Genomic DNA, 18,011 nt, shown 5'->3' with positions numbered 1-18,011 from the left:
TTGAATATGAATGTCTAAATTTATATCTCCTTATGATAGATTTCTAAAGGAGAATATTTGAATCAGCGGATGAGAATTGTTATTCTAGCTTCTGGGCTGTATTGTCAGGTGGCCTTCTAGAAGGGGAGGAATAGATCAGTGTAGAGCTAGCTTGTTGCGTCCAGACAGTGAAACTCACATCCATATTTGAATAAACAGGTAAGGTGTATTTAGCTTTCAGGATAGAAGTACTGAGGTGGTAAAGGGACATTGCAAAGATATTCAGCATATAGGACGGCTTTTGTTTTTTAATACATCGATTGAAGTTAAATCTACATGCCATACAAGTCACGCATTTAAAATGTACCAGTCAGTGGCTGGTAGTATGTTTAGAGTTGTGGACCCGTCATCACAATCAATTTTAGAATATGATCATGTCCCCTCCAAAACTCCACTCCCTTTAGCCACCACCCACCATTCTCCCATTCCAACCCTTCCCTCCAGCCCGAGGCAACTGGGATCCACTTTCTGTCTCTGACAATTTGCCTTTTTGTACATTTCGTATAAATGGGATCCTGCAAATTGTGGCCCTTGGTGTCTGGCTTTTTTCACTTAGCGTGATGCTTTCAAGGTTCATCCCTGTTGCAGGATAGTCAGCGGTGGGGTGGTGGGTAGAAGGAGAGGGTATAGCTCAGTGTACTTAGCATGCACCAGGTCCTGGGTTCAATCCCTGGTACCTCCATTAAAGTAAATAAATAAATAAACCTAATCACCTTCTCCCCACCCCTGCAGAAAAATAGAGAGAATTTGGCTTTTTGGAGCTGAGAGGAGAGCTTTGCTTGGATCAGCAGAAGGACCTGTGAGTCGTGGTTGCAGGAAGGTGGGGGGCGGGGCATTCTGGAGCAATGACAATGAACCTATAGTGGCACCAAGTTCTTTGTTATGCGACTTGCTCTGACTTCCTTATGTTTCTGATGGCTGTAGCTGTAATCCTCTTGCAGATGTACAGTAGTTTGTTTACCCTAGCCATTGTTTGTGGATATTTGAGTTTTTCCTGGTCTTCACTCTTTTGAACAGCGCTTCACATGCATCTTTGACTATGTATATGATTGTCTTCTAGGGTAAATTTCTAGGAGTGGATTTGGTAGTTAAAAGGGTGTGGTCCATTTACATTTTGGTCATTTATGTTTTTTCATTTAAAGTACATAAGATTGGAAATTTAGAAGTTTAGAATTTTTATATAGTCCAGTATTTCCATTTTTCAGTATTTCCTGCCACCGCCTTATGTTTAATTAAAATTGTAATGGTACCTTTTTATTACGGTTAATTATCATTATTCTACTGCTAACCTGTTTATTATTCCATTATCCTTTTCTTTGTTCTATTACCATTTCCTTTCCACTACTTCTCCTGGGGCTTTTAATAAGCATTTAATGTCTTTTAAAATGCCACCTTCAGTGTTACTCTTCAAAATATTTATTCTTCTCAAGATACAAGGAACTTACAACCCTCAATTAGACATTTTCCCACACAGCTAACCCTTGCATTTTCACACCAATTAATTCTTTTTACTTTAATTTTAGAAGACTCTAAATTGCTAACTGAAGATTTTCTTAGAAACTTAAAAACTATGGCCCTTTAAAAATACACTGTTTATGTGTAGCCTCAGGGTAATCTGTTCATTTACAAGCCCAAATTACTGAATATCAGATTAACAGACTGCAACTTTTGCTGAGTTTTGCATTAACCTCCCGTATTTCCATCTGGGAAATGTTTTCTAATATTTCTAATTTTTTTTTTTAATTTCTCTACTACTCGCTGCATTTTTCCTAATTTTCCTCTTTTCCCTGCTTTGGAAGGAGGGAAATGTTGCATTCTTTTTTGTGCTCCCTAGAAAAATCTTCCTTTTTATTACCTGCTTTATTCTCTGCCTTATTGCAAGTGGTCACGGTGAAAAGGGCCTGTCTCCAGCTCTGAATGATAATTCTCGAATTTTCTAGCTGTGAAGCTGATAGGTAATAACTGAATAAATAGATGACTAAGACCATCAAATAGAGGTACTAGTATGAAGAAGCTAGTAGAACAAAAATACAAAACTTCCTGAGTGCCAAAAGAAACACTCGAAAAGGAAAAGTAAAGAAAATGAACCTCATAATATCCATTAGGTGTGACAGAAATCAGTCATATGAGAAATGTAAATATGCCTGCGATCCTATGAAAAGATTCTCAGATGGCTGAAGTACACAGGCACACCGGAAGTGATGGAGAAGCGTGAGAAAGAAAGGATTGGGGAAGATGTACCAGCGAAACACATGTAACAAGAAAGTCTTGATACCAGACAGAGACACCATATAATGCTAAAGGCTATAATTTACGATGGAAAAACTGGTCGTTTGTAATAGCTATGTTCTTACTAACACAGAAGCAACGTTCCTAAAGCAGGAATTATAGGAGAGGAGAGGAGGAATAGCACAGACTGTTGACCGGGGCAGTTCACACACTCTCTCTGGTTTACACAGAAAGTTTGTGAGGATGTAGATGGCCTCGGTAAATAGCCAGTTAGGAGCTCTGTAGACATGTGCTCAGCTGTGTACCCCAATAACAGACAGTGCACCTTGACTTCAAGGGCACATCGCTGGGGGACACTTGGCGGCAGGCCAGTGATGTGGGTTGGTAAAAAGAATTTTACCAAAGGCAAGAAAAAGCTTAAGAACAAAGGAAAGTTAGAAAAAAGAGGGCATTAATGAACTCATCTACAAAACAGAAACAGACTCTCAGACATAAACAATCTTACGGTTACCGGGGGAAAGGGAGTGAGAAGGAATAAATTTGGGATTTTGAGATTTGCAAATGTTAACCACTATATATTAAAATAGATTTAAAAAAAACAAGTTTCTTCTGTATAGCACAGGAAGCTATATTCAATATCTTGTAATAACCTTTAATGAAAAAGATTATGAAAATGAATATATGTATATACATGCATGACTGGGACGTTATGCTGTACACACAGAAATGGACACTTTGTAACTGCTATACTTCAATTCAAAAAACAATTAAAATTAATTTGAAAAAAAGAAGAACAAAGAAAATTTAATACATTTGCTGCCACAGGCAACAGCGGGCCACATCGGCAAGAGATGCCTGTGTGTCCGAGTGTGACGTGCAGGGTCTTTTATTGGGAAAGGGGCTGTGAACACAAAGGGATGGGAGAACAGATTTCTGATTGGCTGTAAGTGAGGTAAGGGGCTTTGGTATATGGGAGGATAGTGGATTTACAACTCCAGTGAGATGGAGATACGGGCTGACACAAGCAAGGTAGTGGAATTTATGATTCGGATAAAGAGGAGATACGGGCTGAGACAAGTCAGCCTGAGCTACAGTGAAGTTAGCCATTTCCCAGGGCTGTTAATTGTGCCAAGGCAAACACATTAGGAAAGGGTGTACTTTGTTTTTTTGACGGATTGCAGACAGACATCTGAGAATCCAGGAATGGGGGTCGCAGGGCCTCAGCAGACACCAGTTGGCACTGCACACATGGTTCGGTATACCCGTTGACCCTATATTAGTTGATTGTAAAAAACTTCAGATGATTTTGAAAAATAGAGATAAGTCAACATTTTCCAAATAAAATTAGAAATTAATAAAAACAAAGGCTACTTTCACAGCAGTGTGGATATACTTAACACTACTAAATTATACCCTTAAAAATGGTTAGGATGGTAAATTCTATGTTACGTGTATTTTACCACAAATTTTTTTAAAGCCTAAAAAAATAGAGTAACAGAAAGCCCGACTACCTGGTGGAACCAGAAAGAAGAAAGGTTGACCTTTAACAAGTCAGCGTGAAATGGGGCAGACCTTGCCACCATACAGATCATGTATCTTCCAGCACCCTGAGCCCCAAGAAAAGCCATCACCTTTAAAAGTCACTTCTCTAACTTTCCAACAGATAATACCACCTACCTTTAGAGTGAAGATTTATTTAGAATTTATGTAAAATGCCTGGTCAGTTCAAGTTTAAAAAAAATAATAAAAATGATTTCATCCTTCAGCGTTTTTGCCGTTAAAACAGTCCCATGAAGTGGACTAGCAATAAGCAGTCCAGTGTGAACCCCTCATTTTCATTAACATTCAGAGACGATACTAACGCGAACATCAAGAGGAAAATGCGTAAACTGGTCACAGACTCTCCAGATGCCTCTGCTTTCAAGTCCAGGAACAGGTGGGGAGGAGCTTTTCAACTGAGGGCCAGTTTATTCCAAATAGAAAGCAGAAGTAATTATCACTTCCCGTGCAGCTATAGGGTAGGGTGTAGACTGAAAACAAACCTGAGAGTCAACGCCCTACTCAAACAGATAAGGCTACAGAAGCCCAGAGAGCGAATTGGTCCCCTGAAAGTCTTACAGCTGATTAGTGATGGAGCCCAGATTTGACTTTGTTTTATGTCAGGAGTCTATACCAGGAGCATCTCATCTTTGAGTAAGACTAATAGGACCAAGAGAAGAAGGCTGACAAAACACAAAAAAGATAAAGCAAGTATAAATAAAAGCAAGTCTTCCTGGGGGAGAGTATAGCTCAGTGGTAGAGCCCGTGCCTAACATGCATGAGGTCCTGTGTTCAATCCCCAGTAAATCCATTAAAAAAATAAGTAAGTACATGAAACCTAATTACCTCTCCCCACAAACAAACAAAAACCAAATCTTCTTTATGTGAAAATTTTTAGCATGCAGTGAACATGCCCATCTGTTCCAAGGTGCAGTCTTCAATAACAGTTGTTTTATTTATTAAGAAGACTTTTCAATCCAGAACATTGAAAACTTGTAAATAATTCTTGGATCAAAAGGAAAACATGAACAAAACTACAGATTTCTGAGAAAATAACAATATTAAAAATATGCTGTGTCAGAGTCACTGTGGTTGAAATAATGTTTAGGAAGATTCACAGCATAAACAGCTGCATAAATAAAAATCAAAACCTAAAAATGAACAGAATGAACTAAACATCATATTCAAAACACTGGAGAAATACCAAAGTAAAAGAAAACAGAAGGCATTAATATAAAAGCTGAAATTAGCTGGTTAGTAAACAGAAAAACAGAAGACTTCATAAATCAAGAATCTGGTTCTTGAAATCAAGGTCAAGAAAAGATAAAAACTACTAGCCCACCTGATTAAGAAAAAGTTGGGGGTGGTTTAGCTCAAGGGTAGAGCAACTGCTTAGCGTGCCCAAGGTCCTGGGTTCAATTCCCAGTACCTCCATTAAAAAAAAAAAAAGAAAAGAAAAAAATGGGGAGAGAAAATATATATCCAAATAAGATATGACAAGGGAAAAATAACCATCAAAACAGAAGAAATTTAAACTAAAGCAAGAGATTACTTTGCACAGTTCCATTCAAATATACTTAAAAACCCAGGTGAAATGGGCAGTGCTTTATGAAAATATAATTTACTGAAAATTATCCCAGTGGAGAAAGAAGATCTAAAGGGCCCAACAATACATGAAGTAAGAAAAATTGCAGAAGAACTTAAGTACCATGTCCAGGTGGTCTCATAGGGGAATTCTTCCAAAGCTTCAAAGCTGATAATCTCAATACCACTTAAACTGTTCTAGAGCCCAGAAAAAAGAAGAATTTCCAAATTCTTTTCATGAAGTGAATATAACATTAATACTAAAATCTGATAAAGATTTTGAGTAAAAATGTTAAGTAAAATGCTAACAAATATAGCCTGATGGTAAGTTAAAAAGGTAGATTATGATCAAGCAGAGTTTATTCCAGGAATTCAAATGTGATTTATTCATCCATTCATAGAGTTCATCAGAGTAGGTCAGTGTGTTTAAGAGGAAAAATTATTTATATGAACATCTCCATAGATGCCAAAAATGCATTTAACCATATTTAACACTCATTCCTTAACAAATGCTCCAGAAAGTAGTAGCTCAGTGTGACTGAACATTCTCAGGTGCACACAAACACACACCCCAAAGTCAGCATCTTAGTGGGGAAGAGCTGGAGGCTCTCCTTCAAAGTCAGGAATGTGAGAGGCCTACAGTTTAGAAAGAAAGAGTGAAAAATCTTCTCGGTTTGCAGATCTTAAGGAAAAATCCAGTGAGATTAAATCTTAATTGGAAATATCACTATGAACTGATTATTTTTTACTAAAAATTTTTTTTCCCTAGCTCTGTTTACAGACCAATCCTACAAGCAGTGGTAACTGCAGCCGTGAACACACCTGACACACAGACTGTAGCATCTGATGTAGCTTTCCATGGCGGAATGGCTGGTTCTGGGTTGGGGGCAGGGAGTAGTCAAGATGATGCTGGAGCAAGCACTTCACAATGCCAGAGAGTGAAGAAGTCACTAAAGACTAGTGGGATCATGTCAGGAGACACAGGAACCACCATGAAGGGTCTCTCATTGGACAAAGATGGGGCAGTTTGAGTCACACACACATAGAAATGCAATTATTGGGGGGAGGGTGTAGCTCAGTGGTAGAATACGTGCTTAGCATGCACAAGGTCCTGGGTTCAATCCCCAGTACACACAAGGTCCTGGGTTCAATCCCCAGTACCTCCACTAAAAATAATAAATAAACCTAATTGTCTCCCCCCGCCAAAATACAATTACTTAAAACACTAAGAATGTGTAAAATTCCATGCGTTTATAAGAACGCCTTAAAAGAGAAAGTCTAACAAACCACTCATTGGACCCTAATGGATGACTTCAGAATGAGGTTGAGAGCTTTACTCTGAGAGTCAGCAGTGAAAAGGAAAGAACTATGCCTTTTGCCTGCCTTTTGCCTTATCAGCTGTATTACAGGTAAACAGATCACTGTAACTCATAAGGGAAAGTTGGGTTTCAAGAATTCCCACTGGTAGCTGTGGAAGGGATGGAAGGATTAGAAACTCCTTACTGTACAACCCTTGATGAATTCACAGACGGGGGCGGTGACTGTTGATGGATGAAACCACCGGATGGAAGGTCGAGGTGGGGGGCAGTCTTTGCTGCATGGAGTTTGGGCGGTCACCACCTCCGTCTGCTGCCGGGTTCCTAACCGAGGTGTCAGCAGGTGGGTGCAGCAGGAGGCACAGAGTACTGCCTACGAGGTGTATTTGCCTAAGAGTGTGCCCAGAGTTAATCACGCTTCCAGAGCTTAATTCTATTTGCAGAAGATATGGGAGGGAAAGGGAGACATTAAACAAATGACACCGTGAGGAAACTAGCAGACACATCCAGAATGTGGGTCAGCTGGAAGCAACACGCAGATTAATGGTGTGAAATAAACAAAGGTGGGGTCAGGCTGACTCCACGACGAAGCAGCCGGGAAACCCATGTGGCTCCAGGGAAAAGACAGGTGGACACTGTTTGGATCCTGTTTGAAACCCCTTTGGAGAAGAACACATTTTTCAATCAGAATGTTTTTATCATGGACTAAAATCTTACACGATAGCAAGGAGTTATTTTTAATTTTGTTCTATGAGATAGTGACATTGTGGCTGCATTTTGTTTTGTTTTAGTTTTATTAACTGAAAGATAGTCAGTTACAATGTGTCAATTTCTGGTGTACAGCATAAAATCCCAGTCACACACACATATATATATTCATTTTCATATTCTTTTTCATTCAAAGTTATTACAAGATATTGAATAGAATTCCCTGTGGTAGCTATGGGTTTTTAATTCCACATTTTCTAAAGAGATGTGTTGAAGAACTGAGAGTTCCTTTAAAGAGCTTCAGTGGAGAATGAAAAGCAAAAGAAGAAATGGGATAATGAAGCAACTATATCCAAATCTTGATGTTGTTGAGTCTGAGGGAATGGGTTTCTCATAGAGTTCTTTCTCCTTTTGAGTAGATCTAAAACACTTCGTAATAATAAAAGATGTATAAGCTGTTGAGAGATGTGCTCCATCAAAATAAGAGGGGACTGAGCTATCTTGGAAGATGCGGGCCACGGAAAAGAGCTCCAGCACAGGAGAGATGCAGTGAGCTCAGGGTGGGAGGTAGGTCCCCCTTTTCCTGCTGGACATTTGGCTTCTCCGCTCCAGATAAACTCCCTGAAGGCGGCGGCTGCTTGGGCTATTTCCTGCCTCTGGTTCCCCGATGCCTGGCCCTGCTTGTTTTTGGGGAAGGTGCTGATGCAGCACATGTACTAAAATCGGAACGACGCGGTGAAGACTAGCATGGCCCCTGCATAGGATGACATGCAGCTTCGTGACATATTCTGTGTTTTCAGATGGGGGATGTCTTAATAAAAAATGAGTAGCCAGGGAGGAGGGTATAGCTCAGTGGTTGAGCACATGCTTAGCATGCATGATATACTAGGTTCAATCCCCAGTACCTCTGTTAAAAAATTAACAAATTTTTTTAAAAATTAGGATTCTAGGAACAATATTTAAAAAAAATGAATAGTCACCAGAGGGGAAGGGGATGGGGGGAGAAATGGGTGAAGGCAGGTAATTGCATGGTTGTGACGGTGACTGGACCTACTGTAGTTGTCACTCTGTCTTGCACACAATTACCAAATTACCGTGTCGTACGTCTGCAATTAATATGATGTTATATACCAGCTCTACCTCAATTAAAAAGAAAATCTTTGTTAGAATTCACCTGTGAGGCCCGCTGGTCCTGGACTTTTATTTGTTGGGAAGTTTTTGATTTCTAATTCCATCTCCTTACTAGTAATCAGGAGGGGAAAAAATGAATAAATGGTGGAGAGCCCACAGCTGGAGTGACTTGCGCCCAGTGAGCGCTGTGCTGCCTGATGCCCTGAGTACAGACAGGAGTGTCTGGGTTCGGTACCCGAGGGTTTCCAGAAAGTGACTGCTGCTCTGCTTCCAGTATTAGCTCTATGGACTATAATCTGGTTTTAATTAGTGGGGTTTTGTTGTTGTTGTTGTTTTTGGAGTTGTAAGCTTTCAGAAAAACTGAGCAGAGAGTACGGAGTTCTCAAACATCCCCCCATTTCCTCTACTGTCAACATCCTGCACGCGACAGGTACCGACAGGTAGAGTTGTTGAACCTACACTGACCCGTCCCCATCACCCAAAGCCTAGAGTTTACCTTAGGGTTCATTCTTTGTGTTGGTCGACCTGTGGTTTTGACCAAATGTGTAATAACACCTACCCACCATGTTAGTGTCACACAGAACAGTTTCTGCTGCCCCATAGACACGCACTGTGCTCCACTGGGTTAATCTGTCCTCCCCTGCAGCCCCTGACCACTAATACTACTGTCAGCATAGCTTGGCCTTTTCCCGGAATGTCACATGGTTGGAATCAGACAGCAGCCTTTTCAGATGGACTTCCTTCGCAGCAATGTGTATTTAAGGTTCTTCCATGTCTTTTCGTGTATGGACAGCACACTCCTTTTTGGGGGGGTGGGGAGGAGATAATCAGAGTTATTCATTTATTTGCTTAATTTATTTTTTGATGGAGGCATTAGCAATTGAACCCAGGACCTCGTGCATGCTAAACACATGCTCTCCCACTGAGCTACACCCACGCCACCCCAACCAGCCAACTTCTTTTTAATGCCAAATAGTCCGTTGTCTAGATGGACCATAATTTATCAATTCACATACTGCAGACCACCTTGGTTGCTTCCAAGTTTTTGCAGTTGTAAACAAAGCTACACACACACACATACACACAGAATGTGTGTGGTTGGTTTGTGACCCCTGGGATCTCTGCTGGATGCAGGAAAAAGAAATGATGGAGAAGTGGGCAGTGGTTCAGGCTCTTGAGATCTTCCTGAGGTGGAAGCACTGGTGAGGACAGTGAGCTGAAATGAAAGGAATCTGGTCTAAAGAAACAGCGCCTTCCTTCCTCACAGGCAGCCCTGCTCTCAGTGAGGATCGAGGCCATGAGCGGAGGGGAGGCCCCTGAGGTACTGAGCACCGGGAAGCTGGAAGCTGGGCTGTTGAACAAATCATTCACATGGGTATTGAAATTAATTCAGGATGATTGGGCGACCCTCCCCCCAATAATTTATCATGAAAAATCTCAAAAATACAACCACGGTGAAGAATGTCACAGTGAATACTCATGTATGTGATAGCTGGATTCTACCTTGATCATTTTACTCTTCTTGTTTTATCACATGTCCATCCCAACCTCCCTCCTTCCCTCCCTCCCGCCATCCTTTTTACATTTTGACTTATTTCAAGTAAATTGCAGACACTGATGTGCTTCTCTCCAGCTGGAGTTCTGAGGATTAACTACGAGAGTATGATTTCACTGTTGGGTACCATAGAAACTCAGGACGTTTTCCATCGGCTAAGGAGTTGCCTGTCTGCAGGTTGCAAATGATGACTCAGTTCTTGAGTCAGCTCCGGGAGCTGGGCCAGACCCCGAGGGAGATGGGCCCACCCGTCCTCTCCTTGCTCAGCAGGACCGAGCTGCTGACTCCACGCGTTGGCCTGGGCGGTCCCCCACCCCCCACCCCCCTGCACCTCCGTGCACGAGCCTGGCCCAGAGCACATCACTGCAACCCACAGATGGGATGAAGTGGGGGTGGCGAGTCCCAGACGGGAACTTGCAGTGATGCTAGCGATTCAACCCCTGAAACTCCTCTCTCCTTCCAGGTTGTCTTTTTTTCATCCTTTCGCATTTCCACCCCACCAGAATCGTGGTTGTTTCGAGCCTGAGGTGGAGCAAGTCTAGCCAAGTCCTGGTACCACGGGAGGTGGGGCGGGGAGGGTGAGAAAACGACAGCTCAAGGAGAAATTCCGGGAGGAGCAGAGTTACATTTTATACGTGCTAAGTTGGGAGCACTTTCGTTCTTGTGAATCACTTACAACCTGAGCTGTGTTTTCCCTGGCCAGGAGAAAAAGAAAAGTGACGGGGGGAGGGGAACTGGCATCTCTGAAGCAGGCCCGGGTGATAGGCTGGGCTCTGTAGCGAGTGTGGCCTGTGAGCCTGGGTGGTCTCCTTACCTGGTGGTGCCTCGGTCTGCGTCCGCTAATGAGGCTGAAACACCTGCTCTTGCTCGTGGAAACACACAGAAACGCCTGGAGGAGCATAAGCTGGCGTGTCTGCCTAGACCCGTTTGGGCCTGGACTTACCTCTCTCCCTGTGCCCTTTCTGTCCAAGTTCCATCCCCCTTGCAGGGTCCCCAGTGCATGCAGGGGGAGGGTGGGCTGGCCAGGGTCCAGACTTGTGGTGACCGGGGCTGCTTAGCCTCACTGCTGGGCAAAGCCTCCCAGAGGATCCAGAGGACATGAGATGCTGGGACCGAGGGGGACCTTGTCCTGGGAGCATGTGGCCAGGAGGGCATCCTGAGTGAGGACCGGGAGGGCCTGGGGCCCCCCTCCTGACCACTCTTCCCCCAACTACTCAGGGCTTCATCCCACCCCGAGATCACTCCGTTCTCTGCCCTGTCACACCCTGTTGCTCACCCTGTCGCTTACTGTCCTCAGCACCTCACCTAACAGGCCAGGTCTGTGAGGTGTCCGTCCCCGTGAGGATGAAAGCTCTCTGAGGATCAGAGCCGTGTCCTGTCCACCCGTGACGGACTGCGCCTGGCATGGGGTGGGCGCCCAGAGAGCACAGCTGGGAGGCTCGGGAGCCCTCCTGCCCTCCTCTAACCCCCGGTGCCCTGGGGGGTGGCCGACCTCTCTGTGTCTCTCTGATGGAGACCAAACCCTTCCTGCCTCTTTCCTGATGGACGGTTGGCTTAGTTAGAATTCTTGCCCGAAGAGTGTTTTCCTCTGATGTTGAAGAGCCTTATTCCACTCCCCTGTACCTCTGAGCTTTGCTGTGACACTTTTTACTCTTTTTTACATTTTACTCTCCCATTTCCCAGGTGGACCTGCTGTTTTCTGTGAAAGCTCCTGGCAGCTTCTCTCCCTTTTCACCACAATGTGCCTCAAATGGTCTGTCTTCATGTTTGCTGGGCACCAGGAAGGCCCTTTGACCTTTGCTGATTTTGAGAAAATGTCTTCCTTTGTTTCTTTTTTAACTCCTTTGCGGGGGTGGGGGGGTAGGGCAGGCAGGGAAGAGAGGTAATTAGGTTTACTTCTTTATTTTAATGGAGGCGCTGGGGATTGAACCCAGGACCTCATGCACGCACGTGCTCTCCCATTGAGCTCTACTCTCCCCTCTTCCTTTGTTTCCTGATAAACACCTTTCTTCTCTGTTAAGTTGATGTTGGACGATGTCCCTCAGCTCTTCTCTGTTCTCGGCAGTGTGTGATCTTTCAACACTGCTCCCCTGGACATTTTTTGTCAGTAGTCTTTTAACTGTTCAAGACTCCTTCCTCGAATTCCTTTTGGTTTCTGTCTTGTTGGAAAGTTTTCCTGAAACGTCTCTCATCCTTCATTTTCAGTTTATGTGCACGAGGGGAGTCACTAATGAGCAAATTGAAGCCCTTGAGCAAGCTGGCCCTTCCACTGAGAGGTCTCTGTGCGGTGGGGGAGGGCGGGGGTGGACCTGGGGTCCACGTATCCCCCTGTCTTCAGCTCTGTCTCCCCACCCACCCCCACCCTGCCCAGTGTGGTCGCTGCCGGTGCCCCCGAGCCTGGAGCTTGCCTGGGTCTCAGAGCAGAAAGGTGCCTGTGGCCCACCCCCTGCAGGCTCCTGGCTGCAGCGCTGCTTCCGCTCATCGGTGACTCCTTTTCCTTCTTCCCCAAGATGGTGCCACCTCCCCTCCACTTTGATCTTTTTCCCCTTGTGGCTTTGTATCTTTCTTTCTTGGGAGCAATGATTCAAGAGACAGGCGGTAACACATGTGTACTGCCTCCCTTTTTAATTAGGAGTTGGCATCACTAGTTTTTTTTATCAGGGTGATCATATGCTGACGGGTATGCCACTCTAATCCCTCCAGTCTGCTGATTCCAGCCAGCTCTGCAGGTGATACCAGCGCAGCTGTCACCTGGGAGCTGTGGTCACAGCGTGGAGTCAGCGTCTGCACCCAGGCTCTGGGGACTCCGGGCTCCTCGGGGGAGTGTCTGTTCACTTACAGCTGAGAAACAGCTCTGTGTCCTGATGGGATGAGGCGTTTCTGAAAGAAAGCAGAAAACGTAATAGCAAGGAAACCTTTGTGGGGCTCAATCCTGAATGTCTTTTTGTCAGTTATCTAAACAGGGTTGAAATACACTTCCAAAGTTGTCAAAAGAAATTAGCATTAATTTGGCTAAATTTAAACCATAAGTATTGCTTAATTGATGCCATAGAATGATACACTAAAATTAATTAGGAAATTGGTTTCAAACCTAACTTGTGATGACCATATATTAACATGGAGTACATCGGCCTTTTTAATTATGATCCATGAAGAAGAACCCCATCTTTAAATTGACGATGACCCTTATAAAAACAGAGCCTCCGATCAGTGGAATCAAAGAGAGTCACATAGGATTGATTCTTAGGCTCACCAAGAAGAAAAGAAAGAGGACACGAAACAAAATAAGAAAGGAAAATGGAGAAATTACAACCAACGCCACAGGAATACCAAAAAAAAAAAAAACAAACCCAGAAGAGAATCCGGTGAGTGACTGTATGGCAACAGATTGGACAACCGAGAAGAAATGGACAAGTTTCTAGAAAGAGACAGTCCACCAGCTCTGAATCAAGAAGAAACAGGTCATTTGAGCAAACTGATCACTAGAAGTGAAATAGAATCAGCAGTGAAAAAAACTCCCTGCAAATGGAGCATCCACCAGTGGCTTTCATAGGCTCAGGCTGGGTGGCTTAGACTTCAGCCTCCTACCCGACTGCAGAGGTGCTGATTTACCAAGTCTGGGTGGGACCCAGGCATCTGCATTTTTACGCACACTGGGACACTTGGGTTCCGTGGTCCGTGGATCACTTTGCCGGCTCCTGTAATGAAATACATACTAAGCTGATGTTGGTTTATTTTAAAATTGGAGTTCTTTCATTTACTTAGGTAATGAGATTAGATTAGATGTTTCAAAAATTGGCTTTGAAATCCACGGAAATGTTTGTTTCGCTTAGAAATTAAAATGCCAGAGGTGAGCAATTACGTTGTCTTGGACCCAACTTTGAGTAAAAACCTCAAGTAATATGAAATGTTTTGTACATTTGAAAAAAATAACACTGTCTAGATTGCTCTCTTTAGCTTACTTTACTTATATATGATAAATTAACTGCCTCACGTGCCTGGGGCAGATACTGTCTCCCTGAAGTTTCCTAATGCCATGAGCAAGAAAGGAGGCAAACGTGGAAAGAGAAGTCACTCTGAAAAAGACTTTGAAGATTGTTTTTTCATCTGCTTTTTATTTTTATATGCAAACAGGATCCTCTGGATTTCATCTTATCTCTGTCTTTAGCCAGAAATAATTGGGCCAGTAAAAATGGACCACAACCTCCAGCTCAGGGAAAAGGTTAAGTATTGAATTCTTTGAAGTGAAATTATTATTGTTTTTGTTCTTGGTGTCATGATACCCCCTTCTGTTCCTCTCCCCCTTCCTCTCCTCATTCCACTTTCCAAATCGCCCAGCTAGAAGCTTTATTGTCAGCTTTAAATTCTCCTCCACTCACTCACCACTTAATCACCAAGTTCAGAATGCAGACTTTTAAACAGGACTCACAAATTTCTGCTGTCCTCTGCACACCTGCCGCTCCCACCCCGTCACTGTGCACGGGAACTTTAAATCTGTAGTTCTTAACCTTTTTGAGGGTATGACCTCTTTGGAGATCCAATGAAAGCCCCAGGCCCTCTTCCTGAGAAAATACATAGACGCGCAGGTGTACACGGGCACACACAGTGTTACGATCACCTCAAGAGATTTGCAGACCCTGGGAAGGGAAACCTCACCAAATCGCTTTCCTGTCTCTGATACCTCCTACAGCACATAAATCCTCCATATTTTTACCAGGGTTATCCTTCTGAAATAGATTTAATAACACCACTCCCCCGCTGTAAAACTCTTCTATCCTTGGAGGAAAGGTAGAGCTCAGTGGTAGAGCGTGTGCTTAGCATGCACGAGGTCCTGGGTTCAATCCCCAGTACCTCCATTAAAATAAACACATAAGCCTAATTACTGCCCCCACCACCAAAAACTGTCTTTAAACAACACTTTTCTACTGTACAGCACAGGGAACTATATTCAATATCTCGTAATAACCTATAATGAAAAAGAATATGAAAAGGAATATATATATGTATAACCGAAACACAGTACTGCACCCAGAAATTAACACAACATTGTAAACCAACTATACTTCAATTAAAAAAAAATTTTTTTAACTCTTATATCTTTGTAGAATAAAACTGGTCCAGTCAGTATGGTCTTTAGGGATCTCCAATATCCAATTCTGCCCCATTTTGGGGGCCTTCTTCCTTTCATGAATTTTCTACGGCCTGACCTGTGCTCTCTCCATACCTACTGAGTTTGCATGGCTTTCCGCCCACTCGTGGTGTTCCCATACCTACGATGCTCACCTCCCCATCCTCCTCTTCCTCATCTCCTGAGAGCATCTTTGTTTCTCCAAGCTCTGATGCAGTGAGGGTCACACATAAGACCATCTTTTACTCCCTTGTCAATCTCTGCTCATCTCTGCTTCCCGGGCACCTGCAAAACTGACTGCTGGTACTGCAGCGTCTGTTCGGTCGACGTTCAGCTGCTTTTAAAATGTATCCTTTAATTTACACGGAGTAGAATGCACTCTCTTTGGTGTGCTGTTCTGGGAATTTTAACAACTGCATCGAGTTCTATAACCACCACTACAATCAAGGTGCAGAGAAGTTCCATCACCCCCCAAAATATTCCTTTCTGCAACCTTCTGTACTGTGCTGTTTTCTAAGATAATTTTGTATGGTCCAACCTGGTATTTAATCCAAACCTAAATAGCTGTTTGCTTATCTTTCTCCTCATTAGACTGTTAACAAACCACGTCCCGTGTTTTGGTTTCCCGGTAGCTCCTCCCATAGAAACTGGTGCGCGTTTCTATTTTTTATTTTTTTAATTGAACTATAATCAGTTTACAATGTTGTGTCAGTTTCTGGTGTACAACATGATAGTTCGAGATTTATAGATACACACTACTATATATAAAATAGATAAACAACAAGGTCCTACTGTACAGCACAGGGAACTAGATTCAATATCTTGTAGTAACCTATAATGAAATAGAATCTGAAAATGAATATATGTATGTACATGGATAACTGAACCTGGAGCGTTTTAAGTTCCCAGGACCGGAGCCTTGGTTGAGTCAACACGTGAATGCATGGTTAGCACGACTAACGATAAGGTTTGCTTTAATTATGAGATGGAACGTCCCTCCTCCCTGCTTTCCTGCCTCCTCCTTCTTCAGCTGAATCTGCTAGTGGGTTCCACCCTGCCCTGCCCAGTTCCCACGCCCACCGGGATAGAAACCCTAGCTTTAGTTCCTCAAGCTGCTGATTTTGGGAGTTAAGGTGGGAGAGTGAGCAGATCTGGTGCGCTGCGGCCCTAAGCCCGAAACATAGGGACAAACTCTTGGTGGCCAATGGGCAGCTGCTGGTTTGACAGCATCCAAGTATGCTGCGGAACCCCCCGAGGCAGCACGGATTCAGGAGAGAGGGTGTGACCTCATCTTCACTCTACTCTCGGTTTGCTCCATTCTCCCCAAGATTGCTGTGGCAGGACCGACTGGCCTCCCATGTGAAAGCAACTGGGGCCACCCCTGCAGCCATGACTGGTCCCGGGTACCCTGTGCTCCTGGACGGCTCCCGCCACCCACGTGTGTGCTGTCCTCTCCCTGCCTTTCAGGCTCCCAGCTCATTTAATTCCACCTCCGCTCATCTCTTGTCCTCCTCCAGTTTAACCCATCACAGAGAGGATCCATCATCCGCATCTAAGTCAGGGCCTCCCTGTGCTGTGCTGTTTTCAGGAGATATGGTGATGGGTCTCATATCTTTCAAGCTGCTGGGATGGGGGTTGATACTAGTCATTATGCACATCAGTACCTATAAAACTGATAGTAAGTCCATTTTTGTCACTTGAATTATTAGCAAGATTGTTAGAGCTACATACTATAAGTATTTTCAACTTTAATAAAACGTTACGTTGGTGCAGCCACTATGGAGGATAGTATGGAGGTGACTTCAAAAACGAAAAATAGACTTACCATATGATCCAGCAATCCCACTCCTGGGCACATACCTGGAGGAAAATATAATTCAAAAAGGCACATGCACCCCAGTGTTCATAGCAGCACTATTTACAATAGCCAAGACATGGAAACAACCTAAATGTCCATCAACAGATGACCGGATAAAGATGTGGTATATTTATACAATGGAATAGTACTCAGCCATAAAGAATGCCATTTGCAGCAACATAGACCTGGAGATTGTCATACTGAGTAAAGTAAGACAGAAAGAGAAAGAAAAATATCATATGATATCACTTATATATGGAATCTAAAAAAAGAGACACAAATGAACTTATCTGCAAAAGAGAAACAGACTCACCGACACAGAGAACAAACTTATGGTTACCCAGGGATAAAGGGGGCGGGAAGGGATAAATTGGGAGTTTGAAAATTGCACCTCCTGAGGAAGGATGGAAATGTTAGGTATCTTGATTGTGGTGGTGGTTTCATGGGTGTATACATCTATAGAAATTTGTCAAGTTGTACATTTGAATCTGTGTAGTTTACGGTACAGGAACTGTACCACAATAAAGTGTTTTAATTAATTAATTAATCAATCAATCAATTAATTAAACACTACATACACCAGAAATTGACACACTGTAAACTGACTATATTTCAATAAAAAAAAAACCTAAAAGAAAGCCCCAAAACTTTATAGATGTTTTAATAAAACGTCTCCATGCAGGAAATAAGCATACTCTCCACTGCTTGCGTTCATTAAAATTGAATTTTAATTTGAATGCTTTCCTTCCTATAAACAGTCTTCAAGATCTAAAAGTAAGCAGAATTTCAGAAAATATTTTAAAAGTGGAAAGGTTAAGGGAGTGGTAAAAGCATTCAGAAACAGGGCTGTGTTTCGGACTTCCCAGGGCGAGGCCGAGCACTTTGGCAAAGGTTCAGGTATTGTAGCAGTGAACTTGGGTGGAG

The 18,011-nt window shown here is 43.2% G+C and overlaps 1 protein-coding gene and 1 non-coding gene across 6 annotated transcripts in view; both read left to right on the top strand.

Moving 5' to 3' along the window:
- The window catches only part of TJP1 (tight junction protein 1), a 212,428-nt gene that overhangs the window by 30,972 nt on the left and 163,445 nt on the right, over positions 1-18,011 (top strand). The gene's annotated exons all lie outside the window — the stretch shown is intronic.
- Positions 8,112-8,213, top strand: LOC123619094 (U6 spliceosomal RNA). Its single transcript, XR_006727632.1, has one exon. It is a non-coding gene; the product is annotated as a U6 spliceosomal RNA (small nuclear RNA).

The sequence above is a fragment of the Camelus bactrianus genome, chromosome 27 (genome assembly GCF_048773025.1).
Source record: "Camelus bactrianus isolate YW-2024 breed Bactrian camel chromosome 27, ASM4877302v1, whole genome shotgun sequence".
Lineage (NCBI taxonomy): Eukaryota > Metazoa > Chordata > Mammalia > Artiodactyla > Camelidae > Camelus > Camelus bactrianus.
This window is presented reverse-complemented; position numbering and strand designations above follow the sequence as displayed.